The sequence below is a fragment of the Phyllobates terribilis genome, unplaced genomic scaffold, assembly GCF_046119375.1.
Source record: "Phyllobates terribilis strain yellow unplaced genomic scaffold, ASM4611937v1 Scaffold_5__5_contigs__length_657084704, whole genome shotgun sequence".
NCBI classification, from domain to species: Eukaryota; Metazoa; Chordata; class Amphibia; order Anura; family Dendrobatidae; genus Phyllobates; species Phyllobates terribilis.
In genome coordinates, this window is record NW_027362765.1 from 652,199,082 (window position 1) to 652,218,708 (window position 19,627).

The following is a 19,627-nucleotide window of genomic DNA, read 5'->3' on the forward strand; positions in this document are numbered from 1 at the left end:
CTGCTGCTGCTGCTGGCTGTCCAGCAGCAGACTGAAGGTGGCTGCTGCTGTGCACAGGTATATAAAGGCTCAGAGCCTATTATGACACGCGCAGCCAGCGTTCCATTGCCACATTCCATCTACTGCAGGCAGGATACCTGGCTGGCTGAATGTCGCTGAGAAGCTCACAGAGACCGCCATAAGCAACAGTTTAACAGAATGCCACAGACTAATCAACCAAACTTTTTTGGTTGGGTTCTCTTTTATAGTCTGCAGGCATTAAATGAAAGAAGTCAGTGTTCCAGCAGAAGGAGACAACGTTTCAGAAAAGGCATTGTAGCAAACCAAAAAAGAAATTTTAAGCGCAGCAGAGTAACCAGCGCACATACCTGTTAGCTCAGGTGAGTTTAAAAGGCTGCTGTTGATAACAAGGGCATTTGCTAAATAGATGGTGTGTGTGCAACAATATACTGAAAGGTCAATTATATTGTGCAGCTTATCTCACCACCTGTAGTTATTTAGGTGAAAGCTCCAAAATGCTTGCCTAATATGTCTGTTTATCCAAAAGGAAGTAAAAAGGGAGAGCTAGAAAGATAGCATTGCATCACATTACATGGCAATGCAATGCACAGTTGCTGAAGTTGAACCAAAATGAGCTTGTAATCTGGCTTCTGCAACTTTGAACATGAAAAATCCAATGAGGAGAAGAAAAGCAAAGCCAAAGAGTCCATCCCAAAATCCGACAAACAAGCAAAATGAACAAAAAACATTGAATTCAATTCTTTCTGATTTTAGAAACTGCATTAAAGAAGGGGTGCACCGGTCCTGGAGATACTGCAATACCAGGTCAATGCGTGGAGTGGACAGAGCAAGCTCTTTTTCCATCTCCCTGTTCTAAAAATCCATTTAATATATGGTCCCCAGATAGGGGACGTATCAGATATTAAACTGATAAGAACAGATACTACACTTGATCTTAGCCAAAAGGCCGAGAAGCGATAACCAGAATTGGTTTCAAACTACGGAGCCACCCAAGGATCCTGAAAAGTCCATTTGTGGAGATGAGCTCCTGGACTCCCGTTAAGAAGACATGTTGTCAACCTCTAGATCCCTTACATGCCTGCACTTTTCGGCTTGCTGCTGCTGCAATCCACGCGTTTTAGATCTGCATAACTCCACCTCTTTAAACACAGCACCTTCACCCCCTGCTGTTCCCACCCGCCTCAACACCGTTGGAAGGGAGGAGAACCAATTAAGGCGGGGGGTGGGGTGGAACGAGCAGCTGTCTACCCTTAGCAGGAGGGCTCCTGATTACATACCTCTCCTGCTGCTGCTGCTGCTGGCTGTCCAGCAGCAGACTGAAGGTGGCTGCTGCTGTGCACAGGTATATAAAGGCTCAGAGCCTATTATGACACGCGCAGCCAGCGTTCCATTGCCACATTCCATCTACTGCAGGCAGGATACCTGGCTGGCTGAATGTCGCTGAGAAGCTCACAGAGACCGCCATAAGCAACAGTTTAACAGAATGCCACAGACTAATCAACCAAACTTTTTGGGTTGGGTTCTCTTTTATAGTCTGCAGGCATTAAATGAAAGAAGTCAGTGTTCCAGCAGAAGGAGACAACGTTTCAGAAAAGGCATTGTAGCAAACCAAAAAAGAAATTTTAAGCGCAGCAGAGTAACCAGCGCACATACCTGTTAGCTCAGGTGAGTTTAAAAGGCTGCTGTTGATAACAAGGGCATTTGCTAAATAGATGGTGTGTGTGCAACAATATACTGAAAGGTCAATTATATTGTGCAGCTTATCTCACCACCTGTAGTTATTTAGGTGAAAGCTCCAAAATGCTTGCCTAATATGTCTGTTTATCCAAAAGGAAGTAAAAAGGGAGAGCTAGAAAGATAGCATTGCATCACATTACATGGCAATGCAATGCACAGTTCCTGAAGTTGAACCAAAATGAGCTTGTAATCTGGCTTCTGCAACTTTGAACATGAAAAATCCAATGAGGAGAAGAAAAGCAAAGCCAAAGAGTCCATCCCAAAATCCGACAAACAAGCAAAATGAACAAAAAACATTGAATTCAATTCTTTCTGATTTTAGAAACTGCATTAAAGAAGGGGTGCACCGGTCCTGGAGATACTGCAATACCAGGTCAATGCGTGGAGTGGACAGAGCAAGCTCTTTTTCCATCTCCCTGTTCTAAAAATCCATTTAATATATGGTCCCCAGATAGGGGACGTATCAGATATTAACCTGATAAGAACAGATACTACACTTGATCTTAGCCAAAAGGCCGAGAAGCGATAACCAGAATTGGTTTCAAACTACGGAGCCACCCAAGGATCCTGAAAAGTCCATTTGTGGAGATGAGCTCCTGGACTCCCGTTAAGAAGACATGTTGTCAACCTCTAGATCCCTTACATGCCTGCACTTTTCGGCTTGCTGCTGCTGCAATCCACGCGTTTTAGATCTGCATAACTCCACCTCTTTAAACACAGCACCTTCACCCCCTGCTGTTCCCACCCGCCTCAACACCGTTGGAAGGGAGGAGAACCAATTAAGGCGGGGGGTGGGGTGGAACGAGCAGCTGTCTACCCTTAGCAGGAGGGCTCCTGATTACATACCTCTCCTGCTGCTGCTGCTGCTGGCTGTCCAGCAGCAGACTGAAGGTGGCTGCTGCTGTGCACAGGTATATAAAGGCTCAGAGCCTATTATGACACGCGCAGCCAGCGATCCATTGCCACATTCCATCTACTGCAGGCAGGATACCTGGCTGGCTGAATGTCGCTGAGAAGCTCACAGAGACCGCCATAAGCAACAGTTTAACAGAATGCCACAGACTAATCAACCAAACTTTTTGGGTTGGGTTCTCTTTTATTGTCTGCAGGCATTAAATGAAAGAAGTCAGTGTTCCAGCAGAAGGAGACAACGTTTCAGAAAAGGCATTGTAGCAAACCAAAAAAGAAATTTTAAGCGCAGCAGAGTAACCAGCGCACATACCTGTTAGCTCAGGTGAGTTTAAAAGGCTGCTGTTGATAACAAGGGCATTTGCTAAATAGATGGTGTGTGTGCAACAATATACTGAAAGGTCAATTATATTGTGCAGCTTATCTCACCACCTGTAGTTATTTAGGTGAAAGCTCCAAAATGCTTGCCTAATATGTCTGTTTATCCAAAAGGAAGTAAAAAGGGAGAGCTAGAAAGATAGCATTGCATCACATTACATGGCAATGCAATGCACAGTTGCTGAAGTTGAACCAAAATGAGCTTGTAATCTGGCTTCTGCAACTTTGAACATGAAAAATCCAATGAGGAGAAGAAAAGCAAAGCCAAAGAGTCCATCCCAAAATCCGACAAACAAGCAAAATGAACAAAAAACATTGAATTCAATTCTTTCTGATTTTAGAAACTGCATTAAAGAAGGGGTGCACCGGTCCTGGAGATACTGCAATACCAGGTCAATGCGTGGAGTGGACAGAGCAAGCTCTTTTTCCATCTCCCTGTTCTAAAAATCCATTTAATATATGGTCCCCAGATAGGGGACGTATCAGATATTAAACTGATAAGAACAGATACTACACTTGATCTTAGCCAAAAGGCCGAGAAGCGATAACCAGAATTGGTTTCAAACTACGGAGCCACCCAAGGATCCTGAAAAGTCCATTTGTGGAGATGAGCTCCTGGACTCCCGTTAAGAAGACATGTTGTCAACCTCTAGATCCCTTACATGCCTGCACTTTTCGGCTTGCTGCTGCTGCAATCCACGCGTTTTAGATCTGCATAACTCCACCTCTTTAAACACAGCACCTTCACCCCCTGCTGTTCCCACCCGCCTCAACACCGTTGGAAGGGAGGAGAACCAATTAAGGCGGGGGGTGGGGTGGAACGAGCAGCTGTCTACCCTTAGCAGGAGGGCTCCTGATTACATACCTCTCCTGCTGCTGCTGCTGCTGGCTGTCCAGCAGCAGACTGAAGGTGGCTGCTGCTGTGCACAGGTATATAAAGGCTCAGAGCCTATTATGACACGCGCAGCCAGCGTTCCATTGCCACATTCCATCTACTGCAGGCAGGATACCTGGCTGGCTGAATGTCGCTGAGAAGCTCACAGAGACCGCCATAAGCAACAGTTTAACAGAATGCCACAGACTAATCAACCAAACTTTTTGGGTTGGGTTCTCTTTTATAGTCTGCAGGCATTAAATGAAAGAAGTCAGTGTTCCAGCAGAAGGAGACAACGTTTCAGAAAAGGCATTGTAGCAAACCAAAAAAGAAATTTTAAGCGCAGCAGAGTAACCAGCGCACATACCTGTTAGCTCAGGTGAGTTTAAAAGGCTGCTGTTGATAACAAGGGCATTTGCTAAATAGATGGTGTGTGTGCAACAATATACTGAAAGGTCAATTATATTGTGCAGCTTATCTCACCACCTGTAGTTATTTAGGTGAAAGCTCCAAAATGCTTGCCTAATATGTCTGTTTATCCAAAAGGAAGTAAAAAGGGAGAGCTAGAAAGATAGCATTGCATCACATTACATGGCAATGCAATGCACAGTTGCTGAAGTTGAACCAAAATGAGCTTGTAATCTGGCTTCTGCAACTTTGAACATGAAAAATCCAATGAGGAGAAGAAAAGCAAAGCCAAAGAGTCCATCCCAAAATCCGACAAACAAGCAAAATGAACAAAAAACATTGAATTCAATTCTTTCTGATTTTAGAAACTGCATTAAAGAAGGGGTGCACCGGTCCTGGAGATACTGCAATACCAGGTCAATGCGTGGAGTGGACAGAGCAAGCTCTTTTTCCATCTCCCTGTTCTAAAAATCCATTTAATATATGGTCCCCAGATAGGGGACGTATCAGATATTAAACTGATAAGAACAGATTTTTTTTTTTTTCTTCCAAACACTCAGAAATTAAGTTTTATAATCTTAAATCATATATCACTAAACTCAAGATTTTAGTTCCATCATCGTGTTTAGATATTATATTTATATTTTTTCATTTGAATTAATATATATAAAGTTAAACATAACAATTCCTTTACAGTTTCAACAGTTTCCAAACAAATCACAACTGACATTACTTCACCCGGTTTCCCAAACTAAATATCCCCTTTTTCCCTTTTACTTTCCTCCCAACAAAACCCCTTAACTTCTTTTCTTCCTCCTCATGCTCTAACCGCATCTGTTCCCAATCATACTCTTCCTCATCATCTCTGAAAGTCACCACCTTCTCCAAAACTTTACCCTTTTCCTCTTTTACTTCTTTCTTTTCACCAGATACTTTCCTTGATCCACAATTTTCCTGTACCGTTACCTTTTTCTTCACCTTTAAACTTTCAACTTCTTTTCCCTGCTTATTCTCCTCTATAATTATCGCATCAACTTCCTTCTTCATTTTATCACCAATATCTTCCTTTTGTCCTCCAAAGTTCTTTTCAAAAGTTCCTTTGCTGCTTTCCATGTAACAATAGCCAGAACTCCCGTTTACCATAATCCTCCCATTATGCAAATTTTCTTCTCCTGTTGTCCACACCAAAAAACGTCTCTTTCCGTTCCAAATACCAACTTTGTTCCTGTATAATTTCTGAAACTTTACCATCTTACATTTAGATTCCAAAAAAACCATTATCTCCTCTATTTCCACAAACGGATTGTCCATGTAAATTATCACACTCTTCGGTTTCCCCATGAATGATGCACTTACTCCAATTTTCCCAGAATCCTCTTCACTCCAGCATTTGAAAAAATGAATGCACTTTTCCTCAGAAACTAGAGTCACATCACAAACTTTACCTTGCTTTATTTCTTGCATACAGTAGATATCCTTCTCCAAAACTTCATGTTTCCTCAAAATTTCCAGAATCCATTTTTCTTCCAAAAAAGTTTCTTCCGTCTCCCGTTTCACAAAAAAACGTAAGCATCTCTTCTTTTTCCAAAACTCCATCTCAACAATCCGTTTTCCTTCCGTTTTTCCTTTTAATCCTCCAAATGTTGCCACCACAGCTATGTGTGGCGACAGTTGCCCCCCACAGCTATGTGTGGTGACAAGGTGATCGCCTCTCGTTGCCCAGGGACTAATCCGACTCCCTAATAGCAGCAGGGGGGTTTAGCTCCACCGAAGAGTGTAGCGATCCCCCCAGGCCAAGGAGCCGGGTACCCCAAGCACCTCCCAGTCAAGACCAAGGCAGCAACCGCTAGATCACTGCACTTGATCTTAGCCAAAAGGCCGAGAAGCGATAACCAGAATTGGTTTCAAACTACGGAGCCACCCAAGGATCCTGAAAAGTCCATTTGTGGAGATGAGCTCCTGGACTCCCGTTAAGAAGACATGTTGTCAACCTCTAGATCCCTTACATGCCTGCACTTTTCGGCTTGCTGCTGCTGCAATCCACGCGTTTTAGATCTGCATAACTCCACCTCTTTAAACACAGCACCTTCACCCCCTGCTGTTCCCACCCGCCTCAACACCGTTGGAAGGGAGGAGAACCAATTAAGGCGGGGGGTGGGGTGGAACGAGCAGCTGTCTACCCTTAGCAGGAGGGCTCCTGATTACATACCTCTCCTGCTGCTGCTGCTGCTGGCTGTCCAGCAGCAGACTGAAGGTGGCTGCTGCTGTGCACAGGTATATAAAGGCTCAGAGCCTATTATGACACGCGCAGCCAGCGTTCCATTGCCACATTCCATCTACTGCAGGCAGGATACCTGGCTGGCTGAATGTCGCTGAGAAGCTCACAGAGACCGCCATAAGCAACAGTTTAACAGAATGCCACAGACTAATCAACCAAACTTTTTGGGTTGGGTTCTCTTTTATAGTCTGCAGGCATTAAATGAAAGAAGTCAGTGTTCCAGCAGAAGGAGACAACGTTTCAGAAAAGGCATTGTAGCAAACCAAAAAAGAAATTTTAAGCGCAGCAGAGTAACCAGCGCACATACCTGTTAGCTCAGGTGAGTTTAAAAGGCTGCTGTTGATAACAAGGGCATTTGCTAAATAGATGGTGTGTGTGCAACAATATACTGAAAGGTCAATTATATTGTGCAGATTATCTCACCACCTGTAGTTATTTAGGTGAAAGCTCCAAAATGCTTGCCTAATATGTCTGTTTATCCAAAAGGAAGTAAAAAGGGAGAGCTAGAAAGATAGCATTGCATCACATTACATGGCAATGCAATGCACAGTTGCTGAAGTTGAACCAAAATGAGCTTGTAATCTGGCTTCTGCAACTTTGAACATGAAAAATCCAATGAGGAGAAGAAAAGCAAAGCCAAAGAGTCCATCCCAAAATCCGACAAACAAGCAAAATGAACAAAAAACATTGAATTCAATTCTTTCTGATTTTAGAAACTGCATTAAAGAAGGGGTGCACCGGTCCTGGAGATACTGCAATACCAGGTCAATGTGTGGAGTGGACAGAGCAAGCTCTTTTTCCATCTCCCTGTTCTAAAAATCCATTTAATATATGGTCCCCAGATAGGGGAGGTATCAGATATTAAACTGATAAGAACAGATACTACACTTGATCTTAGCCAAAAGGCCGAGAAGCGATAACCAGAATTGGTTTCAAACTACGGAGCCACCCAAGGATCCTGAAAAGTCCATTTGTGGAGATGAGCTCCTGGACTCCCGTTAAGAAGACATGTTGTCAACCTCTAGATCCCTTACATGCCTGCACTTTTCGGCTTGCTGCTGCTGCAATCCACGCGTTTTAGATCTGCATAACTCCACCTCTTTAAACACAGCACCTTCACCCCCTGCTGTTCCCACCCGCCTCAACACCGTTGGAAGGGAGGAGAACCAATTAAGGCGGGGGGTGGGGTGGAACGAGCAGCTGTCTACCCTTAGCAGGAGGGCTCCTGATTACATACCTCTCCTGCTGCTGCTGCTGCTGGCTGTCCAGCAGCAGACTGAAGGTGGCTGCTGCTGTGCACAGGTATATAAAGGCTCAGAGCCTATTATGACACGCGCAGCCAGCGTTCCATTGCCACATTCCATCTACTGCAGGCAGGATACCTGGCTGGCTGAATGTCGCTGAGAAGCTCACAGAGACCGCCATAAGCAACAGTTTAACAGAATGCCACAGACTAATCAACCAAACTTTTTGGGTTGGGTTCTCTTTTATAGTCTGCAGGCATTAAATGAAAGAAGTCAGTGTTCCAGCAGAAGGAGACAACGTTTCAGAAAAGGCATTGTAGCAAACCAAAAAAGAAATTTTAAGCGCAGCAGAGTAACCAGCGCACATACCTGTTAGCTCAGGTGAGTTTAAAAGGCTGCTGTTGATAACAAGGGCATTTGCTAAATAGATGGTGTGTGTGCAACAATATACTGAAAGGTCAATTATATTGTGCAGCTTATCTCACCACCTGTAGTTATTTAGGTGAAAGCTCCAAAATGCTTGCCTAATATGTCTGTTTATCCAAAAGGAAGTAAAAAGGGAGAGCTAGAAAGATAGCATTGCATCACATTACATGGCAATGCAATGCACAGTTGCTGAAGTTGAACCAAAATGAGCTTGTAATCTGGCTTCTGCAACTTTGAACATGAAAAATCCAATGAGGAGAAGAAAAGCAAAGCCAAAGAGTCCATCCCAAAATCCGACAAACAAGCAAAATGAACAAAAAACATTGAATTCAATTCTTTCTGATTTTAGAAACTGCATTAAAGAAGGGGTGCACCGGTCCTGGAGATACTGCAATACCAGGTCAATGCGTGGAGTGGACAGAGCAAGCTCTTTTTCCATCTCCCTGTTCTAAAAATCCATTTAATATATGGTCCCCAGATAGGGGACGTATCAGATATTAAACTGATAAGAACAGATCAGGTTTCAACATATTTTATTATGTGCGTAAAAGATGGTTTACAATCAAAAACAGCAACACAAATACATTAATAAAACACAGAATTCCACCCATAAAAACCCCATATACGATTAGCATCCCTTCTCCCAATACATTTGACATCCCTCAAGTAATAAATATACATCTGACTAAAAGCAATTTTAAGACAATCCTTCACAGAAATAGCATCACGTTTAAAAAGTAAAATATTGCGTGCCTTCCAAAGGGCGTCTTTAAAACAGTTAATCATACACCAACATATACAATACTGTTGAGGGGTCGGACATTTAAAAAGGCCATATAAAACATATTCATGGTTAAAATCTCTTAAACCGCAAGTCCATTTTAAAAGAATCCCAACTTTGTGCCAAAGTTCCTGTGCAAATGGGCAATTCCACATAAGGTGCAAGGTGGTTTCGTCATTAACACATGAGTCTCTGGGGCATTTGGCTCTGGCCACCAGGCCTCTCCTGTGTTGAAACTCTCTGGTGGGGAGGCACTGGTGGACCACCATCCATGCGATGTCCTTATGTCCATTTGCTAAAAATTTTCCGAAGACATTCTTCCAAACTTGCTTCGACCTCTCTTCTGAGAAATTTACTATGGGGGTCACATCTTAATTCCTCCTCAGAAAAGATAAAAGCTTCTTGCGGTCTTTAAAAATGTCCATATTAAAATCACCAAGGCTATAAAATCGAACAGTCTTTTCTAAGATTGCTTGGTGTTTGGGGGGGCATAGTAAAACAGGGGAATTCAACGACAACTTAAACCATCTTTTAAAAATCATCCCACAAGTATATTTTAAAAAATAACTTAGCGCACTATTACCATTAAAATGTTTGAAACAAAAGCAGAAATAATTTAAATACAAATAAATATGTAAGTCGGGGACATCCCTTCCGCCGTTCATTTTATTCTTCCTCATTATTTCTCGCCTTAATTTTTCCATTTTGGAGTTCCATAAAAACATAAAGATCATCCTAGTCATTTTTTTAATTAAAACATCAGAGGGGGGGTACACCATAGCTATATACAGTATGAGGGGTAACAACACTGATTTTATAATTAAAATTTTCCCCTCCATTGTTAGGGACCTCAAACCCCAAAATGATATTTTCTTTGACATTTTTTCTATGACATTCTCCCAGCTTTGAGTTCCCACATTCTCCTCGTTAAAAACAACTCCAAGAATTTTTACATTGTCTCGTTTTATAGTGAGCTGCGGGAGTTGGGCGGTGTCCCAGGATCCCAAAGTCAGACATTCAGATTTATTTAAATTAAGTTTAAAACCGGATGCCTGGGAAAAAAAATCAATGCGCAACACCGCCCTCCGGAGGGAAGCAGGGTCCACGCACACAACCGTCACGTCATCCATGTAGCCAAAGACTCTCACATCACTGCCACCTCCGCCAGGAACAGGAACCCCTCTAATCACTTTGTCTTTCCTTATTGCGCTCAGCAGGGGCTCCATGGCGCAGATGAATAGGATGGGCGACAAGGGGCATCCCTGCTTCACTCCGGACTCAAGGGGAACTCCATCTGTTAAAAAGCCATTAAGAGAAATTTGACTAAAACAATTTTTATATAAAATCTTAATACAATTTAAAAGCATATTAGGGATACCCATTCTTTTTAAAACTCTAAAAAGAAATCTATGAGAGACTCTATCGAAAGCTTTTTCAAAATCTAGGGCTAAAAGAGCTACATTTTGACCCCGGTCTCTGGAATACCAAATTACATCCCTTAATACGTTTAAAACCTCTGAAATACTTCTGCCTGGTACACTACATACCTGCTCAGGCTGGATTAGTTTGGCAATGACATTCCTGAGCCGGTTTGCAATCACCTTAGCAAGTACCTTGTAATCGACGTTTAGGAGAGTTATGGGTCTCCAATTCGCTAGAGCACTGCGATCACCTTTTTTATATATCAAAGACACCACTCCTCTCCTCCACGAAAATGGCAACTGTTCACAAATAAAAACTTCTTTAAAAAGCATAAAAAGGTCCTCTTTTAAAATGTCCCAAAAAGTAAGATAAAACTCTACAGGTAGTCCATCACACCCAGGTGCATTGCCCTTAGAGAAACTTTTAAAAACATAAAATAATTCCTCTAAAACAATATCGCGTTCTAAAAACTCCTGGTCTGTAAAATTTAACTTAAAATCGAGATCATTAAGAGCATCAGATAAAAAGGACTCATCTATACACTTTTTACTAAAAAGATGCTTATAAAAGTTAAAAGTAGCATTCAACATTCCCTGCATAGATGTTTCACCCTCTAGATTTGTGATCACTTCTCTTTTATCCATGACTTTTTTGAAGAAGAAGCGAGAGCACTTCTCCCCCTCCTCCAAGTGCTGCACTCTAGAGTTAAAAATAACCTCTTTCCCCTTTGTGTCTATGCAGTTCTGAATTTCAGTTTTTAGGCTAGCAATATCATCTCCCACCTCCACCCCTAGCTCTTTGAATTTAAAAAGTGTTTGTAGTTTGGTGTTAAGATCACTAAAACATCTTTTTTTCTCTCTAGCTTTACGTCTCCCTGCTTTTATAAAAAACATTCTGACTTTTTTTTTCAAATTTTCCCACCAGGTTACCATAGGGGCATCAGAAGGTTTTTGTCGCCGCCAGGCTTGATAGGCTTTACCAAAGTCTTGTCGAATCAGAGGGTCCTCCAGCAGGTAAGTACTTAGACGCCAGAGGCCCCTGTTGACCCTCTGTTCATCCCGGTATTCTAGGTGCACCTCCAAGCCCTTATGGTCAGAAAATATATTTGATGTTAAAACACATTTTACAGGGTTAAAATCATCTGATAGGAAAATAAAATCGATCCTGGAGGACACCCCTCTTCCGGACCACGTATAACCAGGGTCCGTCGGCAGGAGTGACCTCCACGCATCGCATAATTTAAAATCAGTTATAAAATCTTTCAATAGATGACATGACTTATCCAATTTGCGTAAAGGGTCACCCCCCGCTCGTTGTTCACTAGCACAAAGACAATTAAAATCACCCCCTACGATCAGGGGAGATGACCCAGTACAGTACAATGGCAATATCCCAAATAAATTAATTCTCTCTTGCTTATCAGGGGAAGCATAAACATTCATTACACGTAGGGTAAAACCATTAAATTTAAAATGCACTAAAACCACTCTGCCTGGTACTATTTCTGTGACAGTATTTATAGCAATATTTCTCCCACGACAGAGGAAGCCCACCCCCGCTGACTTGTTGTCATTGGAGCCAGACCAGATGGAGGGCCCCAGTCTCCAATCTGTCTTGATGTCATTATAATTTAGTGCATGTTGTATCCCGCATTCCTGTAATAAACATATGTCAAAGTCAGTGGTTTCTAAGTACTTAAATAGAGCAGCCCTACGAACTGGGCTCTTTAATGACCTCACATTCAGTGAGACAAGTCTTAATGTGGGCATTCATAGGTCAGGGTGGTGGATCTTCCATGAGGACACCTGACTCAAAGCCCTGTATGCCAAATTGCTCCAGGACATCCGGGCTAGAGGACCCAAATGACTCGATATTCTGTGAGCCGGCGGTTGCCCCCTCGTAGGTCACGGTTCCCAGCCACATTCCAGGAGACGCTGGGGCTTCGACATTCCGTCTCTTTTTCGGGGCAGACTCCACTAGGTCACTGGTGCAGTCCTCCTCTTCCTCCACCTCCTCCAGGGGGAGAGACTGGTTCATCAGGATAAGATCACCAACACAGATTCCCTGATGTTCGCCACCTAGAAGCAAAGCCCCCTCATCTGGCTGGCTAATCGCCCTGGAAGATCCTGAGGCCATCGCTGCGTGGTCCCCTGTAGCCAACCGCACAGGGGCACCACCCTCCAGCCCAACAGGATCGGTATCGGGAACCATCGACACGGAGGATACCCTCCCAGAAGGAGGACCCCTCCGCTCCGGTCCATGCGAGGTCCGCCCATCATTAAGGGACTTCGATGCAGGGGCCGCCCCAGAGGGGCCTCCGGCTCCCTGCTCCATCCCAGCCTTCTCGCCCTTCGAACCGCCCTCCGACGCCGGCCCGCCAGTGAAGACCGGCGGGCGCATCGGCTCAGCTGCAGAAGATGCAGCTTCTGCGTAAGTCCTGGTCCTGGTCCTGTTGGGGCATCCTCGGAACATGTGCCCCGCCTCACCACAAAGATTGCATTTCCTCCCAGCGGGACAGTCCTTCATTAAATGTCCGTAACAGCTGCAATTATTGCAGCGGTCTACTTTCCTGCCCGTGCAGGACGTTTGGGTATGACCCATTTGTCCACAGTTCCTGCAACATACCGGCATTCCAGGGTAAAATAAGTAGCCTCTGCTCTTACCGATCACAAATGTTGAGGGAGGGTGTAGCATTCCTCCCACTCCGCTTGGGTCCCTCTTTAGACGGGCCATGTACCTCCTCTTGCCGCACCAGAAGCCTACCGCGTTCTTCACAGTGCCCAGGTATCTCAGATCATCACAATAACGGATAAGGTAGGTCGAGATGTCTGCAGCCTCCACAAAGGGGTTCGGGAAATGCACCACGATAGGGATCTCGTCATAGGCATACAAGAGACAAAAGGTTAGTCCATCCAATTCATCTAAGTAGTTTTTCTCATTTACCTTTTGTACGAGTTGGTGACAGCATCCCTGGCTCTTGAAGGTGATGGTGTAAGTCCCCTTGTACTCATTGTCCTGGAAGCAGAATATGTCTTCCCGCCGAAACTCCAGAACTCCAAGCAGAATCCTATGGCAGATGTAGTCCAAGTTCTTCTCCGTCCTCGATCCTGCTCCAACTTCAATCCTCACGGTGTTCCGCATCCGGGCATCACCCGATGAATATGTGAGCGTTGCCGGCATCCTTCACTCAGGAACGTACCGACTCTTCTCTCTGAAAGGCGCAAGCCTTCATGGGATCCCTTCCCGTTGCTCCCGGACTAATCCTTCCTCCCAATAGCAGCAGGGGGGTTAAGTCCCTCCGAAGAGGAACGATCCCCCCAGGCCGAGAGAAAGGGTACCAAGAGCACCTCACAGGCAAGACCACACAGGTAAACCTGATAGATCGTGCCAAAAGGCCGAGAAGCGATAACCAGAATTGGTTTCAAACTACGGAGCCACCCAAGGATCCTGAAAAGTCCATTTGTGGAGATGAGCTCCTGGACTCCCGTTAAGAAGACATGTTGTCAACCTCTAGATCCCTTACATGCCTGCACTTTTCGGCTTGCTGCTGCTGCAATCCACGCGTTTTAGATCTGCATAACTCCACCTCTTTAAACACAGCACCTTCACCCCCTGCTGTTCCCACCCGCCTCAACACCGTTGGAAGGGAGGAGAACCAATTAAGGCGGGGGGTGGGGTGGAACGAGCAGCTGTCTACCCTTAGCAGGAGGGCTCCTGATTACATACCTCTCCTGCTGCTGCTGCTGCTGGCTGTCCAGCAGCAGACTGAAGGTGGCTGCTGCTGTGCACAGGTATATAAAGGCTCAGAGCCTATTATGACACGCGCAGCCAGCGTTCCATTGCCACATTCCATCTACTGCAGGCAGGATACCTGGCTGGCTGAATGTCGCTGAGAAGCTCACAGAGACCGCCATAAGCAACAGTTTAACAGAATGCCACAGACTAATCAACCAAACTTTTTGGGTTGGGTTCTCTTTTATAGTCTGCAGGCATTAAATGAAAGAAGTCAGTGTTCCAGCAGAAGGAGACAACGTTTCAGAAAAGGCATTGTAGCAAACCAAAAAAGAAATTTTAAGCGCAGCAGAGTAACCAGCGCACATACCTGTTAGCTCAGGTGAGTTTAAAAGGCTGCTGTTGATAACAAGGGCATTTGCTAAATAGATGGTGTGTGTGCAACAATATACTGAAAGGTCAATTATATTGTGCAGCTTATCTCACCACCTGTAGTTATTTAGGTGAAAGCTCCAAAATGCTTGCCTAATATGTCTGTTTATCCAAAAGGAAGTAAAAAGGGAGAGCTAGAAAGATAGCATTGCATCACATTACATGGCAATGCAATGCACAGTTGCTGAAGTTGAACCAAAATGAGCTTGTAATCTGGCTTCTGCAACTTTGAACATGAAAAATCCAATGAGGAGAAGAAAAGCAAAGCCAAAGAGTCCATCCCAAAATCCGACAAACAAGCAAAATGAACAAAAAACATTGAATTCAATTCTTTCTGATTTTAGAAACTGCATTAAAGAAGGGGTGCACCGGTCCTGGAGATACTGCAATACCAGGTCAATGCGTGGAGTGGACAGAGCAAGCTCTTTTTCCATCTCCCTGTTCTAAAAATCCATTTAATATATGGTCCCCAGATAGGGGACGTATCAGATTGTAGCGCTGGCGTCCCTGCCCTCTGCTAGGCAGGGACGCTGCTCCCCTCACCGCTCTGCTGTCAGCGCGCGCTCCGTCCCGGCGTCCTCTCCCCGCTCTGCTGTCAGCACGCGCTCCGTCCCGGCGTCCTCCTCCTGCTCTGCTCTCAGCGCGCGCTCCTTCCCGGTCCCTGTGCTTAGGGCGCGCGCGCGCGCGCTCCCCTCCTCTTAAAGGGGCCGCGCGCGCCGCCCTAAAGAGTCCCCGGCCAATGGCCGGAGGACTTCATCATATATAAGGCACCTCCTCCAAAATGGAGGTGCCCGAGCAATGTTGTTTGCACCTGTGTCTCACCTGTGCTTCAGCCCTCAGGTCCCGTTGCCAGTTACCTGCCAGTTTCCTGCCAGTTACCTGCCAGTTACCTGCCTGATTCCTGCCTGAATACTTGTTACCTGTCTGCCAGTCTGAGGTCCGACGGTCTGCCTTACTACTCCTGTCAGTCTGTCTAAAGGACCAGCCTGCCCGCTCACCTGGGAGCGCATATCAGCTACCTGCCTGCTTGCCTGAGGTCCGACGGTCTGCCTTACTACTCCGGTCAGTCTGTCTATGGACCAGCTTGCCCGCTCACCTGGGAGCGCATCTCCGTTACCTGCCTGCTTGCCAGCCCGGAGGCTCCGTTGTCACGTGCTGTGACCACCAGCTATCTCAGAGACTCTTGCCCGCTCACCTGGGAGCGCATCTCCGTTACCTGCCTGCTTGCCAGCCCGGAGGTCCCGTTGTCACGTGCGGTGACCACCAGCTATTCCAGAGACTCTTGCCCGCTCACCTGGGAGCGCTTCTCCGTTACCTACCTGCCTGCCAGTCCGGAGGTTCCGCCGTCACGTGCCGTGACCACCTGCTATTCCAGAGACTCTCGCTTGCTCACCTGGGAGCACACATCTACCATCTGCCTGCTAGCCTACCCGGAGGCTCTGCCATCACAGGTCGTACCTACCCCTTACCCAGAGACTGCCCTGATCACTTGCCGTAACTCCCTGTCCGTTCACCCAGAGACTGCCACCCGCTCCCTTACAAGGGCCGCCCCCTTGTATAGTAGCTCAGAGGTTCCGCCTCCCGGACCCGTTACAGTTTGCTCGGGCCATGGAACCCGGTGGCACCCAAGCTCCCTCGCTCACGGACCTGTGTCATGAACTGTCCCGTCAAAGGTCCCAACAGGAGTCCATCCTGGGTCACCTGCGGAATGTCAATACTCGCCTGGATACTCTGACAACACCACCTGCAACTACGGCCAGTACCATGGTATCCTTTTCCGGACCCCGGCTCTCTGCACCTCCTCGCTTCGGAGGCGACTCCGTCCTGGCTCGGGGCTTCATAAATCAGTGCACCCTGCATTTTGAACTATTGTCCCACCAGTTTAACTCCGACCGAGCCAAAATTGCATTCATCATGTCCCATCTCACCGGGGAGGCTCTGGCCTGGCTAAATCCTCTATGGGAGAGAGGAGACCCCCTGGTGTCCGACTTGCCTGCCTTTCTCACGGCTTTCCGGAAAGCCTTCGACGAACCCGGACGGAGGACCTCATCCGCATCATCTCTGCTACGCCTCCGTCAGGGAAGCCTCACCGTGGGTCAATATGCCATACGGTTCCGTACCCTTGCCTCGGAGCTGGCCTGGGATAACGAAGCTCTGGTATCCGTCTTCTGGGAGGGTCTGTCCGGCCGTATTAAAGATGAACTTGCTGGTCGGGACATTCCTACCACTCTCGATGACCTAATAACTCTTGCCACCCGGATTGACCTACGGTTCCAGGAACGTGCCAAAGAGGTCACCCGTGAAAAGGGGCTTCCACGTCTGGTTCCTACTTTTCTGAAACCCGTCACTCCTTCCGTTTCTCCCCAGGTACACTCTCCTGAGCCTATGCAGGTCGACCAGACCAAGATGGTCAAATCCCGTCAGGACTTTCGCCGTGCCGAGGGGAGCTGCTTCTACTGTGGCAGTAAGGAGCATCGGATCCGTGCCTGCCCGGAGAGGTCGGGAGAACGCCTGTGTCTAGGTTCGCTCAGAGGACTTGATCTAGACAAAAATAAATCCTCTCCATCCCTGCTGCTGTCTGTCTCAATCATCTGCGGGGAGAATCGTTATTCCGAACTAGCCCAACTTGACTCTGGAGCAGCCGGAAATCTTATTTCACTGTCCCTGGTGGAGAAATACCGCATCCCCACCAAACCTCTGGCTGTACCCTTGTCTGTTGTTGCCGTGGATGGGGGCCTCTTATCTCGCCCCATCCAATTCATCACCGAATCCATTACTCTGCAAGTGGGTATGCTGCATTCAGAGAGTATCTCCCTTCACGTTCTGCCTGGACTCTCTCACGCCCTCTTGCTAGGTCTGCCTTGGCTCCAGAGACATGCACCCGTGCTTGACTGGCAAACCGGAGAAGTCCTTCGCTGGGGACAAGACTGTCATAAAACCTGTCTGGTTCCCGTCCATTCCATCCGTCCCTCTCCTATCCCAGCTAATCTACCTGGACTTCCGATTCCTTATTGGTCTTGTGCTGATGTCTTTGATATGGAGGAGGCAGAGACATTACCACCTCATAGACCATGTGACTGCCCCATCGATCCCGCCAGAGTAATGCAGGTGGCTCCCGTGAGTCTAAATTGTCTCCCTCCTGGTAAGACGTTCGTATCGGTACCTGATCGGGAGAGGATCCTACACTGGGGTCATTCGTCTAAACTAGCTGGCCACGCCGGTCAGAAAAAGACCCTCCAGCTTATTACCCGGCACTACTGGTGGCCTAACCTGCACAAGGATGTTATGGACTTTGTTTCTGCCTGTGTGTCCTGCGCCCGCAACAAGGTTCCGAGACACCTGTCGGCCGGCCGCCTTCTTCCTCTGCCAGCACCTGCTGCCCCCTGGCAGCATATAGCGATGGACTTCGTAACTGATCTGCCCGTCTCTGCCGGTTGTACGGTCATTTGGGTGGTCGCTGACCGCTTTTCCAAGATGGCTCACTTCATTCCCCTGCCAGGTCTTCCGTCTGCACCCGAGCTGGCTAGAGTCTTTATCCGCCACATCTTCCGTCTTCATGGCCTGCCCCGTCACATCGTGTCGGATCGAGGAGTACAGTTCACTTCTCGTTTCTGGAGAGCCACTTGTAAATTGCTAGACGTCACTCTGGACTTCTCCTCCGCTTACCACCCACAGTCTAATGGTCAAGTGGAGCGGATCAATCAGAACCTGACCAGTTACCTCCGGCACTTCGTTAATGCTCACCATTCTGACTGGGTGGATCTCCTGCCATGGGCCGAATTCTCGTACAACAATCACGAGAGCGAGTGTTCCTCCATATGGGAGAGTACCCGGTCCGCACTCCTTCTGTCATCCGAGCGTATGAAAAGGCACGCTGACAAAGGACGTCTGGATCCTCCTCAATTCCGTCCTGGGGATAAAGTCTGGCTCTCGTCCAAATATGTCCGGCTCAAGATCCCTTCCTATAAGTTGGGGCCTCGGTTCATCGGCCCACTGGAGGTTATCAGTCAGATCAACCCGGTGGCCTATAAATTGAAACTCCCGGCCAACTTACGGATCCCTAACTCCTTCCATGTATCTCTCCTCAAACCTGTGGTACTTAACTCTTTTTCTAAGTCTACAGGTACGCCTCTTGCTCCAGTTTCTGCTGAGGACGAGTTTGAGGTAGAGAACATTCTTGCCACCAAAAGGGTAAGAGGAAAGACCTTTTTCTTGGTAGATTGGAGGGGGTTTGGTCCTGAGGAGAGAACGTGGGAGCCCCGGGAGAATATCCATGCCCCTCTCATCCTAGCTAAATTTCTGTCTGGCCTAAAAAAGGGGGGGCCTAAAGGGGGGGGTACTGTAGCGCTGGCGTCCCTGCCCTCTGCTAGGCAGGGACGCTGCTCCCCTCACCGCTCTGCTGTCAGCGCGCGCTCCGTCCCGGCATCCTCTCCCCGCTCTGCTGTCAGCACGCGCTCCGTCCCGGCGTCCTCCTCCTGCTCTGCTCTCAGCGCGCGCTCCTTCCCGGTCCCTGTGCTTAGGGCGCGCGCGCGCGCGCTCCCCTCCTCTTAAAGGGGCCGCGCGCGCCGCTCTAAAGAGTCCCCGGCCAATGGCCGGAGGACTTCATCATATATAAGGCACCTCCTCCAAAATGGAGGTGCCCGAGCAATGTTGTTTGCACCTGTGTCTCACCTGTGCTTCAGCCCTCAGGTCCCGTTGCCAGTTACCTGCCAGTTTCCTGCCAGTTACCTGCCAGTTACCTGCCTGATTCCTGCCTGAATACTTGTTACCTGTCTGCCAGTCTGAGGTCCGACGGTCTGCCTTACTACTCCTGTCAGTCTGTCTAAAGGACCAGCCTGCCCGCTCACCTGGGAGCGCATATCAGCTACCTGCCTGCTTGCCTGAGGTCCGACGGTCTGCCTTACTACTCCGGTCAGTCTGTCTATGGACCAGCTTGCCCGCTCACCTGGGAGCGCATCTCCGTTACCTGCCTGCTTGCCAGCCCG

General features: G+C 47.2%; 6 non-coding genes and 1 pseudogene across 6 annotated transcripts; all 7 read right to left on the reverse strand.

Moving 5' to 3' along the window:
• Window positions 1-788: 788 nt before the first annotated feature.
• LOC141274643 (U2 spliceosomal RNA) lies at window positions 789-979 on the reverse strand. The gene has a single exon (XR_012322914.1). It is a non-coding gene; the product is annotated as a U2 spliceosomal RNA (small nuclear RNA).
• A 1,115-nt stretch (window positions 980-2,094) lies between these two features.
• Window positions 2,095-2,285, reverse strand: LOC141149696 (U2 spliceosomal RNA). The gene has a single exon (XR_012245985.1). It is a non-coding gene; the product is annotated as a U2 spliceosomal RNA (small nuclear RNA).
• Window positions 2,286-3,400: 1,115 nt separating this feature from the next.
• Window positions 3,401-3,591, reverse strand: LOC141274644 (U2 spliceosomal RNA). The gene has a single exon (XR_012322915.1). It is a non-coding gene; the product is annotated as a U2 spliceosomal RNA (small nuclear RNA).
• Window positions 3,592-4,706: 1,115 nt separating this feature from the next.
• LOC141150310 (U2 spliceosomal RNA) lies at window positions 4,707-4,894 on the reverse strand. Its single transcript, XR_012246562.1, has one exon. It is a non-coding gene; the product is annotated as a U2 spliceosomal RNA (small nuclear RNA).
• Window positions 4,895-7,332: 2,438 nt separating this feature from the next.
• On the reverse strand, window positions 7,333-7,523 carry LOC141150077 (U2 spliceosomal RNA). Its single transcript, XR_012246347.1, has one exon. It is a non-coding gene; the product is annotated as a U2 spliceosomal RNA (small nuclear RNA).
• Window positions 7,524-8,638: 1,115 nt separating this feature from the next.
• LOC141150592 (U2 spliceosomal RNA) lies at window positions 8,639-8,828 on the reverse strand. The gene has a single exon (XR_012246750.1). It is a non-coding gene; the product is annotated as a U2 spliceosomal RNA (small nuclear RNA).
• Window positions 8,829-15,000: 6,172 nt separating this feature from the next.
• On the reverse strand, window positions 15,001-15,176 carry LOC141150936 (U2 spliceosomal RNA; annotated as a pseudogene).
• Between the last annotated feature and the right edge of the window lie 4,451 nt (window positions 15,177-19,627).